The sequence below is a fragment of the Sinocyclocheilus anshuiensis genome, unplaced genomic scaffold (assembly GCF_001515605.1).
Source record: "Sinocyclocheilus anshuiensis isolate Anshui unplaced genomic scaffold, SAMN03320099.WGS_v1.1 scaffold100, whole genome shotgun sequence".
In the NCBI taxonomy this organism is placed as follows: Eukaryota; Metazoa; Chordata; class Actinopteri; order Cypriniformes; family Cyprinidae; genus Sinocyclocheilus; species Sinocyclocheilus anshuiensis.
In genome coordinates this window covers 171,555-187,116 of record NW_015555725.1, presented here as the reverse complement: position 1 = coordinate 187,116, position 15,562 = coordinate 171,555, and the positions used below count along the sequence as shown (strand labels likewise).

The following is a 15,562-nucleotide window of genomic DNA, read 5'->3' as shown; positions in this document are numbered from 1 at the left end:
CAAACTTATTTAGTACTTTAAAAATATTGTTAAAAATTACTTAACTAAATGTATTAAAGTTAATTAACAGAATTAAATGAATCTTTATTGCCACAACAAGGGCGGAATTATAATTTTATTTCTTCTTCTTTTTTTATGATTTTTTAACATTGTGTTCTTTTCATAGTTCTAGTGCACTTATGGGTCATTTTTGCCGATTACATGAACTGAAAAACTGTGACCCTCACCACTAATATACAATATAGGAAAAATAGACATCATTTTGAAATGTTGAAGGTGATCTTGAGTCCATTACAGAGTAACTGTGTGGATAAAAGTACGAGCAGGGAATAAAAGTGCGGTGTGTGAAAAATGAGCAGCCCAATTTATGTCTGAAATTGTGCTGGTCTTGACTTCATTGTTAAAAGTGCAGTTAACTGTCTTTCCTTGAGTTTCGAGAAAAAGACTCAATTGTACCCTGGAGATGCCGCACTTTTAGCGACTGATGCAGAGCAGGGCCTGTCCATTTGTCTCTGCTGGAGAAAGTGGGACTTTGACAGTATAAAGAGCTGCAGAAGTCCCCAGGAAAGGAATTGTATGACTGCGCTACAGACTCGAGGACTTTGACTTGCAGTCTCTTGGGATTTCGCTGTAGAGATGGGTGAGAGCACTTATTTTCTTTTTGATCTGATACCAAGTACTATCAAGGTCAATATGATATTGGTATCAATATAAATATCAGTAAGAATACCTCTATTAAATGGAAAGTTTTTGCCTATAGAAACATTTAATGAATATGGATAATTAGCTATTTGAATTTTTATATTTGAAATTCATCATTTTTAATATTTAATTGCCTAAACTGAAAATGATCAGGCTTCTATTTTGTTAATTTATCAATGACCTGATCAGTCAAATTTACGGTAATTTAAATAAACTTTTTTTTAATAGGAAATTTTTTTATTTAATGTCTAGGAATGGAAAGAAAATAGCTCCTTTCCTGACAGTTTTTTTTTCAACTGCTGATACACATTAATTTGCTAAATAAATAATAAAATTGTTAAAGGGTCAGTATTTTTATGTAAGGATCACCTTCTCAAAACTAAATAGTATCTGAAGTATTAATACTTTGAGATCAAGCCGCCTATTCCTAATAAACTATATATTTTTTATGTATTAATATATTTATTATGATTTTTTAAATGTGGTTAAAATGTATTTTATTTTACTGTTTTTAAATGGTATAAACAGCTGAAGTTGTGCATTACATTGTATTTTAAGATAGTCGAAACGCGGCGCTTCAAGTGGCTTATTGCTTTCATACAGTCCACTAGGCAATCAACTTGTTTCAACGGATTGTTAACTGGTAATATGAGGGATTTTTTTTCTTCACAAGGAATCATGCCATTTGTGGATCCCTTCAGAGAGTTGAAAGAATACTGAATTAAAGTGTATTCCTCAAATGTTTTTAAATCTGAGATTTTAAGTCTTTCAGGATTTATTTTAATTCTCATTTTTGATAACATTTTCATACCACAGCAACTTACAGGAAAACTTATATCACATTACTGGCAATTAACTGGAGAGGGAGCGGGGAAATGATTATATTCTCAGTAAAAATATATTTTCTGAGTACATCCACTAGTTTGTGTGAATAAGGGTCATAGTGTGAAGTGAAGTGACGTGACATGTGGCCAAGTATGGTTACCCATACTAGGAATTAGTGCTCTGCATTTAACCCATCCTAAGTGCACACACACAGCAGTGAACACACACACACCATGAACACACACCCGGAGCAGTGGGCAGCCATTTATGCTGCGGCGCCCGGGGAGCAGTTGGGGGTTCGGTGCCTTGCTCAAGGGCACCTCAGTCGTGGTATTGAAGGTGGAAGAGAGCGCTGTACATTCACTCCCCCCACCCACAATTCCTGCCGGTACGAGACTCGAACTCGCAACCTTTGGGTTACGAGGCCGACTCTCTAACCATTAGGCCACGACATTAGGCCACGACTCTAACCATTAGGCCACGTGTGTGCGATCTAATGCTCTTATTTCATGAGGCATATTTTCTGTTGATGTACTGGGGTTGCCTTCAGCCACATTTGACGTAATAAAACAGCTCCAGTGACCCCACCAGTGTTTTACATTCATTATGACTCACTGTCTATCACCTCCTGACCGCCTGCATTTTATAATTCATGCTGTGTCTAATAGAAAACCTGCCTCTGGTCCTGTAAGACATCCAGAGAGATGGGAGCGAGGAGAGGGCATAGTCTTTAACAAATAACCCTGTGTAAAAGATAAAAGATGGGCCGCAAACTCTAACCAAGGACACTCCATCTCTATAAAGAGTGGGGCGGAAGCAGATTTATTTGCTCATCTACCAGTGAGAAGGATGCCCAACCAATCACATGAGACAGAGAGTTGTCACATATGGGATACGGAGTAAGAAATGAATCCTGGGGACAAGTGTTGTTTAAGACACAGTTGAATATGTTTTAAAGGGAAGGTTTAAAATGTAAATCCACATACTGTACCTGAACTTTGAGACATCTATAATGGTGGTAAAGTTTCACATACCAAATGTACGCCATTTTTTGTATTTCAGTGGTTTTCTGGTCATTAAAACTGAGCCTTTGTGTCCATTCACAGCTGAACTCATTTTTCTCCCTTAAAAGGGTTTAGCACTAAACAATAAATAATGAATAGAACTTTAAAAGAATGTTTAAAATCATGTACAATCAAATGAGATCATGCTGAAAGTTCATCTCATTGAACGTTTTTTTTTCCTTCCCAATGAAAGTCAGTTGGATCCCATGTGGTTTGGACCCTACTAAAATATGAGTAGTGTAGTGTTCTTCCAAATATCTTTTGTGCCCCACAGTTTTGCAACCACATGAGGGTGAGTAAATGATGACAGAATGTTTAAGTAAACTACCCCTTTTAGATCACATAACTAAAAACTTTTCTCTTTATCTTAGTAACTCCCTATTAACTGGCACTTTCACTCATGGATCATGACTAGTGCATTTGTGACGCTGGACCACAAAACCAGTCTTAAGTCGCTTGGGTTTATTTTTAGCAATAGCCAAAAAAACATTGTATGGGTCAAAATTATCAATTTTTCTTTTATGCCAAAAATCATTAGGATATTAAGTAAAGATCATGTTCCATGAAGATATTTTGTAAATATCCTACCGTAAATATATAAAAACGTAATTTTCTATTAGTAATATGCATTGCTAAAAACTTCATTTGGACAAATTTAAAGGTGATTTTCTCAATATTTTGATTTTTTTGCACCCTCAGATTCCAGATTTTCAAATAGTTGTATCTCGGTCAAATATTATCCTATCATAACAAACCATAAATCAATGGAAAGCTTATTTACTCGGCTTTCAGATTAAGTATAAATATTGGGTCTACAAAAAATTGACCCTTATGACTGGTTTTGTGGTCCAGGGTCACATTTATGCAAATATATAAGCTAAAAATGCTTTTTTTTTGCATAATGCTTATTCCGTGCTACTAGGTCTCAGTACAACCCCACAGCAAAAAGGTAACCGAAACAAAAAATGATTGGCGTGCACATTTACTTAATCTTTTCTTTCATTGATTACACTTTTATTTTAGGCACACTGAATCTGGTCGCATCACCTTAACACTAGCTGTAATTGATATCCGTAATGGATGAAACGTCTTCATAATATTTTTCAATCAAGTCTTCTGGTTGCCTTGACAGGATTCTGTGAATATTTATTTTATGACTCACAACCTTCATAAAGACAAACTATTTTTCCCTTCCATTTATTTAGTCACCTCTTTAATCAGCCCTTACTTGTTGAATCATTTGTTTCATTTGTATGTCTTTGTTGGTGTAAATCAGTTTGGATTCTTGTAGATAAAGGTTAATTATTCCGCTAAGATTGTTTAAACGGAGTGAAATTTTCAAAGCTCCAATATCTTCAGCAGAGCTGTAGACCTATTGTACATAATTAGTGTGAAATTTGATTGATGAGGAACCTAATTAGGTGACTAAATAGCAATTAGCTAATCATCTAGACATAGTGAGAAAGATAATGTCACTGAGAATGAGCAGATTTTACCCGGGACAGTTTTTTTTTTTTTTATCATCAATCTGTCAGTATTATCACATCAATTATTTCAGAGTATCTTCATCAGAGTGCTTTACATTTGATTTGATCAGTTTTTCATATGAAGGCAGCAGATATTCGGAATAACGTGCAATGCTACACCAGGTGAGCTACCGAGCAAGTTTACTGTGTCTGAAGAGCCAGTATTGTGCAAGGAACCTCATGAAAAGACTTTATTAATAGATCATTTGCCCCATGTTAATAATTTGTGGCATGTTTTTCTAATAAGCTTTAGGTTGCAATATTCCAGATCAAAGATTTTCTTGTGTTTTTGGTGTCTCAGTAATAGCTCTTTGGATGGGAAAATACCATTATATTTATTTTGATCTTATTTATTTAGGCTGACAGTTTATTTCTCCTTCACTCCGTCTGGTCCCTGAGGATGACTTGTGGTTGCTTTGGGATTTCCTTGTCTCCAGAGAACACAGCACTCATCGTAACACATCCACTGCCTTCTGCATGTCATCTTTGGACAGGTCGAGGTATTTAGACATCAAAGTCACCACCAGACGACTGCAGTAAGAAAAAGTCACTCTCTGTGTATTCACAACACAAGACAAAGAAATACAAATACTCATATTCACAATAATTAATTCATTGGATGTTCTTTTCTAATTAAATTTATACGCATGTTTTCTATTAGATAAAAAACAATGAACAAAGCATTAATGAAAGTGTTGCACATCACATTTATGTTGTCCTTGAATGATCGGTCATCACTTTCAAGAACAAAAATTCTTTTTTTAATGTTACGATGCTGAGCTAGTTTTGTAGTCATGAGCTTTTGCAGATGATTAACACTTTGTCTGATATCCTGTTCATCTGGAGCACAGACTTCTGACAAGCTTTACAGATAATGCTGAGCTGAGATCATTCATTTAAATTCATATCGTTATAATGAAGTAACTCTAACGAGCCGGTTTTGAGTATTAACTGAAATCACCACCCTATTACAATATTAATGAGTTCTACAGAAGGAACTGGAGTGTAAAATGGAGAGATCTTTGAAAATAATGGACCATGTTCAAGCACATATTTCATAATTTTCTCTAAAAGGTAGCACCTCAAAGGAAGTGACACTAAATTAACTAGATGAGTTCCTGTTCTTAGTGTCAGCCATGATGAGAAATGGTATATATCTGACCAAAGTCGGCACTAAGTTCTTGTGGTATTTTCCATAGAATAGGAGTAAAGTTTGCTCTGATCTGCTGCTAAGGACATTGGTTGATCTAAGGGTGCTTGACTTTACAAATGATCCACAAAGTTTCAATATCAACGATAAAACAGACTACTCATTTGTTCTAGTGCCATGTACTCTGGCTCAGAGTAATGGCGTTTGGTTGTTGCCTACGGTTTTTGTTGCTTTGGTTAATAAGACATCTTTCCAAAGGCTTTATCAACTTTATCTTGAGCTGATGGATTTCTGTTGTAGCGCTTCTCGTGTCTTAACATCACTTGCTGCACGGTGCAACACTTTTCCCCACACATTTCCTTTTGACAAAGCATTTGTTTCAAGGTTACATTGTTGCCTTAGAGAACTTCCTTATGAACAATACATTAAATACAGACAGCTAAAGCAGCATTCAGTTGACCTAATTTTAAAGGGCATGCATTCCTCAAGAAAGTCCCACAGGGATCAGAAGCAATGCTTCTGGAGGATCATTGTTTATTCTTTGCATGAGTTTACTAGGCGACTACATATTCATAAACAGGCTCTGACAATGATGTTTTATTTTCCAAAAAAACAGGGACTGTGCCCTTGAACTTTTTCATTCTTCATTGTTGAACATTTGAAGAAACGGCAGACTTTATTTTGGGCACTTAAACCACCTTTAAAATGCATAAAGGTCAGTGCATTGGATAACAAAATATCAACCCAATTGGCAGTTTTCTTTAATAGTATGCTTAACTAAAATATTTCATGAAAATAAGTTTGTTAGGTTTCAGTTATAGAATAATAGATATTTTATTTAGCATTAAGATGTTCAAATGTTTTTGAACACTTTCTAGCACTTTCTGGTTGTCAAATGTTAGTGGATCATGTCCATAGATAATGTGATGAACTGCAATGGTGGCCATTCTTGCAGGACACCTGTGTGAACTTGAGAAGAACTGATTTCATGCATGCAATAAATATTTTCGGACAATTTGTATAAAAGTAGTTCTAAGAAAATTTGCGTGCAAATGCCACTTGGTTTGATATTTTCATAACTAATGTGGTGAAAATCATTTCTGTAAGTCTGGCTTAACTGTCCATGCACTTTTTTGGGGGGGGGCACTGCATATAAATCACAGAATCTGCTTTCTCGTTAATGGCTAGCCTTCAGTTGGTGGCATCTGCAATGCATGGGGAACTCATTAAATGGCTGTCTGTAAGAAGGGTGACTTGTCAGTAAAATCCATCAAACCCTGAAAGTCATGTCTGTAGATAATATAATGTAAGTCTGGCATCCCCTTTGAGAGCTTAAGGACTTACAATCATGCTGGCTGTGCTAAACCATAAGCAGGACTGCACATGAAATGTCAAGAGATTCCAAATCCTTCCTAGATTTAGCTGAGACAGCATATTAGAAAGAGAGAGCAGAGGAGTACATCCTACAGACATGTCTGTGCATTACACTGCAGTCAGGTTTTCCAACTCCGTATTTATGAGAGGCTTGCCAGTTCAAATCACTCACAAATATAAATTTATTTTACACTAAAGCCATATTTGGTTTTACATGAGGTAATTTCAGGATTCACAGGCAGTAGCTGCTTTTATTTTTGTTCAAATTGTAAATGTAAGTTTTTCTCCAACCACCCAGAGAGAATTCCCAAAGGAATAACCTTTTTATTTTCTTTCTTTTTCCCCACTAGGGTCGTGTTGTCATTTAATTCCATTCATTTATGGGTTTAAAAGGAACAATTGGCCTAAAAGTTGTTTTGAAAATACTGTTTGACCACTGCTAAGTGCCATTTTGGTGTGTTCCAGCTGTAATCAAGAAACATTAATATTCCTGTCCAAATTAAAACCAAAAAACTATAGAGCCTAAAAATTACCCACTGTTTTTGGCTAACGTGAGAACCAGCTGATGTTGAATTATGAATAAATATTCTCTTAAATCAGAGATTTTCAGTGAATCAGTTTATCCAGTTCAAAGATGGTCTAAATTATTTATTCACAAATTGCTTTAATGGAAGATTATCAGTCAAAAACAACATCAATTTGAGATAGGAGGATCAATATGAGATGGGAGAAAAATTATATTTTGGTTCACTCACAGAATCTTTGCATTCACTCGCAAATCGAAATCCGGTTTCTCAGGTGAACACAAAAGATATATATATTAGTATAATGTAGTCTCCATTCATTGCAATTGCATGTAAATACAAGTTTTTCATGAGAAAGCAACTTTTCTTGGGAGAACGCAAAAATAAAAGCAAAGTTTCTCTGGGAAAGGCCAAAGTTTTGCGAAAAACTTTGGGTGTTCTGTAATGTCTCCATTCATTGTAATTGCATGGAGCAACTGGCAAAGTCAAACAGTCAAAATTTTGTGTTTGATGTTTTACACAAAAGAAAGAACATCATAAAGAGTTTGAATGACATGAGTGTGAGTAAATGATGACAGAATGTTAATTTTTGGGCAAACTATCCCTTTAGTGTTGAAGTTACCTAAAACATCACTCAAAATATAAAAAAAAACAAGCTATGATGGGGGGAAGTGGTGTGAAAGTAATGAAAAAAAATCAACCCTGGAAACTCTGTAAGATCAAATGGCCCTGTGGCGTTGCCTCCTCTGACAGGTGAGTAAACAGAAGGCACTCATTATAATGCGAACCTGCTCGGATTTCACACTGAGAGACGCAGAGGATGAGAGAATGCAAAAAACACCACGGCGTGTTACATAAGCACGCGACTCATTAGCAATGCAGATTCACCATGTTTTTTACGCCAAATCAGTCAGCGCTGCCGCTTAAAGAACGTGTGACTGTTAATCTCTGTTTAACGTGTGTGTTCCGCAGCGTGAGCCCTTCGACCCTCATTCCTCACACACACAAATGCTCATTTAACCATCCACCTCGTGTTTGTCACTCACCTCACTTTGATGTAGTTTATGAAAATTGACTTTACAAGGGTTTTTTATGTTCCTCCTTTACTGGCTAGGCTAGCATCCGCTGCAGTACCGTTGTGTGTGTGTGTGTGTGTGTGTGTGTGTCTCAGACATACAAGTATGTGATTAATAGCACTCTTGGGCTCTGGCTGGCTCATTTTTCAGCACTGTTGTTAAAGACCTGTGGCTCTTCTCTTGGTGAGATGTAGATGCGTTTCCGCTGGATGTTGCTCCCTCAGCTACAGATTTACTGCTAGCCACTCAAGTATTATAGCCTTAGACATAGCGTTTGGGGATACGCAATTTCTATCTATGGGCTGCTCTTTCAGGGTGCCACGAGAAAGTTGGTGTTTTTTCAATGTATGCTTCAGACACGGGTCACGACGAGGCGTTCCTCATAGCGACCCCTAGAGGACGCAGTGTCTCGTTCCCTACTCAGGGAACCATGGTTATATAAGTAACCTGAGACGTTTTCCTTTGGCTTCCTCTCGTGCCTGGTTGTACTAATCACAGTGCGTGTCGTTGTGCTGGAGTGTGTGTGTATGTGTGCTTCTGTGACTGTTTGGGAGAAAGTGAGAGAGAGAGAAAGAGAGTTTGTGTGTGATGCTTTGAATCTAATGCAGAAGAACAGAGCAGAAGAAGAGCACAGAGCTCGTGGTGACCCTCTGTCTCCAGTGTACATCTGAACTGCTGATTCTGTTCTTCACCTTTACAGTATTTCAGGGACTTTTTCCATTCTGTAACCCTAAAGGAAAACCCCCAGGTAAAGATTTCTCCATGCATTTTTATTTTTCCTCCATCTCATCTAGTACAATACAGCATTGTTTACATAATCTCCAGGCCTTGCAGCCAAAATGTTACATTCAACCAAACTATTGTTATTTTTCCATAGGTTTTTACTCTGTTTAACAGTTACAATATTATTTTATGTATTATTTTAATAATGTTTTATAATATTATTATAATATTACTATATTGGTTTCTCCATTTTTAAAATAATGTTTTTCTTAAATTCATTCGTTCATTATGAAATTTGAGACCTTTGATTATTGTCATTGATTATATTTTGGATTTATAGTTGGATTCTTGTTTTTTGTTTAATTTATTGTATTGTTTTGATTAATTGATTGATTTAATTTATTTATATTTTCTTATTTAGTATATTTATATATTTACACGTATGCATGTCTAGCAAAATCATGAGTTGGAAAGTAACAAGTGTGCCTTCTACAAAATAACAAATGCCCCGTTTAGTAATGCGTTCTGGCACCAGCTCTGCACATACAGCACTTCCCCACTGTTTACCACCTTTCGAGATTAAAAAAGCCAAAGGACACAAAAACTGCACTGACTCAGAGTCAAGCAATGAACATCTATGTTTTAGCGGTCATCTTGCAGTGTTACTAGAGGCAGTTCTAGGATTTTAGCCTTTGGGGACTCAACCCTTATCAAAAAAATGTTGTTAGTCTAGAATAATGTTTTCTGTTTTACACTCTCAGAAAAAAAGTACAAAAGCTGTCATTGGGGCGGTACCTTTTCTAAAGATACACTTTTTTAGGAACTAATATTGTTACGGTCTGCGACCTTTTGTGTTGTGAGTGTGTGTATATGTTATTTCTTTTAGTCTCTTCTCTGTTCTCACTCTCATGCTCTTAGGTACCGCCTTCCTTGGATTCTATTGGCTATCTGTGCTGTCATTCATCATTAGTTAATTGACAACACGTTTCTTTTGCCAATGGCATTCTTGTCCGAGAGGTTCAAAAGGAGAATGTCAGCGGGAAGACGGGGGTGACGTTTTGTATTGTGACTGTTGTGTGCACTCGTGGAATGTGTTTGTGTTGCGCTCTTGGGTTTTAACGGCTGGCGATGCTATGCCGCTGTGTGATCGGATGTCTTTGTCAGCTCGCCGCTGGTTTGGAAGACAATGAAGGAGTGGAAGAGTTTAGTAAGTCACGTGACCTACATACCTGCACGTAGGGATATTGGATGTATAGCCACACTAGTTTATTTGTGTGCGCTTTTCTTGTATGTTTTGATTTTGTATATTCAGTGTAGTTTATGATGCTTTTGCGTTGAAGATTTTCTTTTCTTTCTTTTTCTTTAATAGTTTAGGGGTTTTGGGATTTAGTTAGATAATGGGATTTTTATTCTATTTTATTTTATGATTTAAGTGCCACTTTAACTTCCCTTCTTTTTCCTTTGTCTTGTTTGTTTAACTTGTTGTTCCTTGGGGGCAATAAATCTTTCTTGTTGTGCAGTTTTGTTTCATGTGTTCCATTGCCACTTATTTTTCCTGGCTTAGTTCTTTAATGTCAACTTAATGTTACCAACACACTTAACCCTCCACTTTGAAAGACTGTAACACACTCACAAATTGATATATTTACACAAGTAATCTGGTCATACACGGCATATCTGCAACATCAGGAACTGAGCAGCAAATTTATAATCCTGAAAAAAAAAATACTATCACACAAATATCTCTGACTCATTCAAGGAAACTAAAGTTACTTCCATCTTCTCATTCTGTGTTAATTCTAAAGAATATTTCCACAAAAACCTACGTATTAGTTTCACAACTCTTTGTGTTGCTCAAATGCTGCTTGAAGGCATTTTTAACCATTTTTTCATTTACATCCCACATAACCATTTACTCATCCTCATGTCATTCCAAACACATGACTTTCTTTTTTGTAATAAAAAATTTCAAGTTTTGAGAAAAAAAGTGCACTGGCCTTTTCCAAGCAATTTCAATTAATAGCTTTCAAACTTCAAAAAGGACTGGGGAGCATCATAAAAATGCTCCATTTGACTTGTGCAATATATTCCATATCTTCTGAAGCCATATATAGTTTTATGTGAGAACTGTTAAACTGCTGCAAACGGATCAAGTTGAACTTGAGAACCTAATCAGTCCAACACAGGCCAGTTCGCAACTCCACGCTGCGTCCTCTAGAGGGCGCTAGGGGAACGCCTTCAGCTTGACCAATGTCTGAAGCATGAATGAAAAAACAACAATAAACTTGACATTGGCAGGCGGCAGCCTATGACGTAGACAATAAAGCGAGTGCGGGTATAAAAGCGCACCTGCGGAAAACATCATCCGTTTTTGGGCACTCATCCCTCAGCATGGCGGCGTGGGTAGACCGTTCCCCTAGCGCCCTCTAGAGGACGCAGCGTGGAGTTCCCTTTCGAAAGGGAACGTCTCAGGTTACGCATGTAACCATGGTTCCCTGAGAACCGGGAACGAGACGCTGCGTCTCATTGCCATGCTTCGGCCATTCCTGCCTGCGTCTCCTTCAGACAAAGAAGTGGATGACGTTTTCCGCAGGTGCGCTTTTATACCCGCACTCGCTTTATTGTTTACGTCATAGGCTGCCGCCTGCCAATGTCAAGTTCATTGTCGTTTTTTCATTCGTGCTTCAGACACCGGTCACGCTGAAGTCGTTCCCCTAGCACCCTCTAGAGGACGCAGCGTCTCGTTCCCTGTTCTCAGGGAACCATGGTTACATGCGTAACCTGAGACGTTTTGTGAACTGAACAAATAGATTCATTAACATATCTGATTCAAGTAAATATTTGTTCATGATTTGGACAGTTGTTTCTCTCATGAATGACAATTTAAAACTTCAAACACACAGGTTGGAACGACATGAGGGTAACAAGCAGCTCACTTTGCTTTGTGATTGCTTAGCCGTAAGCAAGAAGAGGCTCCAACCCAGTTTTGTGTTGTTCCATTCAGCATCTCTGATCACACAAACAGACACTTCTCCTCTAAACTTATTCACAAGAGTCAGAGCGGTTTATTCACATGAAAGGTGCGTTTGAAGCACGATGATATGCATTTCAGCCGTTTATGAAGATGAATGATATTGTACTGCATTACTTCAGACTCCACAGCATGATGCTAATGATCTCTAACCCCTCTTAAAGCTCAGCTAAGCAGTGTAGTGCAGCTTAGTAGAGAGCTACTAGAACCTTATCCCATGACAAACAAATGCTCCTCAGGGAGAGAGATTGTGGTGAGGGATGAAAAACAGGATGAACTTTGGTGGAACATGTTCTTACAGACTCTGCACAGGCCTGAGTCCTTGAAACTCAAAGCTTGGTTTGGTGCTTGAACATAGTCCAGAATTACAGACAGAAGAGGCGGAGACCCACAGCATGCCCAAGTGTCTTCATTACAGGTTTCTCAAGCCGCCAATGGTCAAACCGAACAGTATCTACAGTCACTTCCCAAACTGGTAAGTAGTTTTTTACAAACAATGCTGCTTGTTCCAAATACTAGTACGATAGTGAATTTCATGATTGCCCCTCCAGGGAGCTCTCACAGGCCAGATAACGACAATTCTGCTGGTCTCATTCTGCAGACAATGAGCAATGACAGAAGGCTCCAATCAATGAGTATTCAAAGAAAATGTATGCTCGCTGTTTACCAACTCGCGCAGTATGAAAGGATCTTCAGAGAAAATGCATTTAAAAGTAAAATGTAGAGGAGAATCACTTTTGTTGCTCTTCATACTTCACTGTATTGACTACATTCCTATTTCTCGTTACCTGAACACAGAACAGGTTTTAAATTACAGGGCAAAATTACATTTGTCATGTATAGCCATTATAAAAGTGAACAGAATAGTCGATCAGCTTTACTTAAAGACCCTAAAGAAACTTTCCAGTGTTACGTCCAGTGGTGCTTCTGTTTGTATAGATGCACAAGAAATGTTTTATTTGAAAATGTGTGTTGTAATATTCGTAGTTAAATTAAACAATGTGTCATTTTACACAGTTGAGAGCCGTGGTGTTCCTCTGATGTCAAAGAAAGTAAAGAGTAAAGAGATTTTCTAGGTTTCAAAGGAATATGTTAAAGTTTCATATTCTCAAACAGGGTGTGACTTATGGGGGGTTTGAGAATGTTTGACCATAATTAAGGCTTGAACTCCTCATGTGATGTGAAAACAAAAGGTAAGGATTGTCTTTAAACATACATATGTTAAAATATGTTCCAATCAACAAAAGTTACACAGATGCTCACAAACAGAAATTTTATACGCCTGAGGTAGCCAAAGGATCAGTAGGCTTTATTTGTTTATTTATTTGACATTTATTTTATTTGTGAAGGTTTTTTATACAAGTAATTTATTCCTTTATTTATATTTCCATTATTACTTTTTTTTTTTTTTTTTTTTTTTTTTTTCATTTCTGTAGGTCTGGGCCTCCATAGATGCCTGGCTAATTTTTCTAGACCATACCAGACAGTTTGGGTTGAATGGGATCAACCTCAGGAGTAAAATATACTTTCAGTTGAATAATTTGTACACTATTCTCAAACATATTTATTTATCTATGTAAGATGACATTACATTTCATTTAGTGGATGCTTTTATCCAAAGTGACTTACAGCTGAGAAAGCAGAAGCAATTTCTCAAAAAGCAGATGACAACATTACCAGTGCTGCATTGCTGAATGTCAGTATTAAACTGAGGAAACTTGACTCTATTTTCTCTTTACTATACTTGTGAATTATGTAGTTACCTGTATAAAAATTCAATTCAAGAATATTGAGCGTTTTGTGCTGAGTGTCAAAAGTGGCAGACAGCCAATCAGCATTCTTGGCTAGAACTCTGCAGCCAATCAGCAATCAAGGCCACAACATCAAAATGACAAGCGTTTCCCTCCACGTCGAATGCAGAGCAAGTGAGTCAGAGTGTCAGAGCTCTGGGGGCCTTTCTCCAAATGACAAACTGTGAAAGAACGAGAAAGACATGCTTATTAATGTAATCCATGTAAAAGGGAACAGCAACGTCCAGAGGGTTTAAAGGAGACATTCTAAATTAGTCTAAAATTATATTAAGAGAATTAGATTGCACTATCAAGAGGCTCAACACTTGTTTCCCTCAGCAAAAACAATAACTAGAAAATGTGGGAATTAATTCATTGGTTTGTATCCAACCACTTGAATAACTGCAACAACAACAATTCCTAATAATTATTTGTCACATTAATAGAGATCATCCCAGCAGAGGGTTTTTTTATACAGTTAGAATAGATATTTTTTATAGGATAGAAAGATACTTTGACAAATTCTGAGAGCTCAAACAGGATACACAGCATGGAAGAAAAGCAGGCCTACTCGTGCTATAATACTGGATCAGTCAGTCAGAACAGGTCTCAGCGCAGCTTCATATACATTAATTTGGCTGGAATAGGATACACCTCACTTGGCTCTAAATAAAGGACGATCCAGGGCTCTTGACCGAGGCTTTGTAAATGTAAAGAAGACGAGACTCAACTTGTATACAAATGACCGTAAAGCTGACATGCTCGTCCATGTCCCTCGAAATGAAAAAAAGACCCAGACATCTTTCTCTTCTCCTCTCACACAAAGTTATTCCTTATCTGAAGAGCCGTCCTTTGTGCGCTATTACGAATTGTATTATTGCTTTGTTGGCTGGTAATTCAATTAAACCGATGGCATCTTTGCAATTAAGCATTTCCATTATTTCAGTGCGCTGAATGGTGATGAGTTGGTCTGAATATTCAGCTGAAATAGAGTTCTGACGTGAACGAGATAAGGCCTGCCGTCCAAAGTTACGTACTTGGTATTGTTCTGTGTCTGAAGAACAAGAGTGACTATGCTTATGAAGAGGGAAAAAAATCCACTTGAGGGTTTGCAGCTGCTTTCCAAAATTGCATTCTAACATGTTCATTTCCAAGTGGCTGGGAGAGATTTGAAGTCACCAGAAAGTTTCCCCATGTTTAAAGCACTTAGTGAAGCATGTAGATGTAGAAACAGTAAGCTTTCAGCCTGATGGGAGATGTTTAGAAAGATTATTAATTTATGAAGAAACAGGGCTGGGCTACATCAACTAGATCAACATAATGCATTCTGTTTTGGACATACTATATGCAGTGGTTTCTATTCTATTATAAAATGTCCTTTTGACTTAACCCTATAAAGCCACATGTCTGATCAATACTTTCCTGAAAAGCCTTTTTGTTTTTTTCTGCCCCCTGGTGGGTCATTTATGTTTTTCAGGAAGTAGATGGACTTTTTATATTTCCAAAATGTCTGCCTCTTTGTGGCGATGCATGTATTTTTGCTAGGAGGTCTTTGCAGATTTTAATAAAGTCGCAGCAAGAATAGCTTGTATGTTGTTGCTGATATGATCTTAATATTTCTTACATAGAAAAATAGATCTAAAAATGTGTCTAACAAATGATACATCAAGCACTTGAGGTATATTTATTTTGATCATGATTGTATTTTTTTTTTATTTATACATTTTTACATTTACATTTTTTTATTTATTTTATATATATATATATATATATTTTA

The 15,562-nt window shown here is 37.0% G+C and overlaps 1 long non-coding RNA gene across 1 annotated transcript in view; it reads left to right on the top strand.

The window, feature by feature from the left end:
- The first annotated feature begins 4,063 nt into the window (after positions 1-4,063).
- Positions 4,064-15,562, top strand: part of LOC107672605 (uncharacterized) — an 18,862-nt gene continuing 7,363 nt past the window's right edge. Inside the window, exons 1-2 of the long non-coding RNA XR_001632330.1 lie at positions 4,064-4,240; positions 4,476-4,653. This is a non-coding gene — a long non-coding RNA (uncharacterized LOC107672605). The remainder of the gene's footprint in view (positions 4,241-4,475; positions 4,654-15,562) is intronic.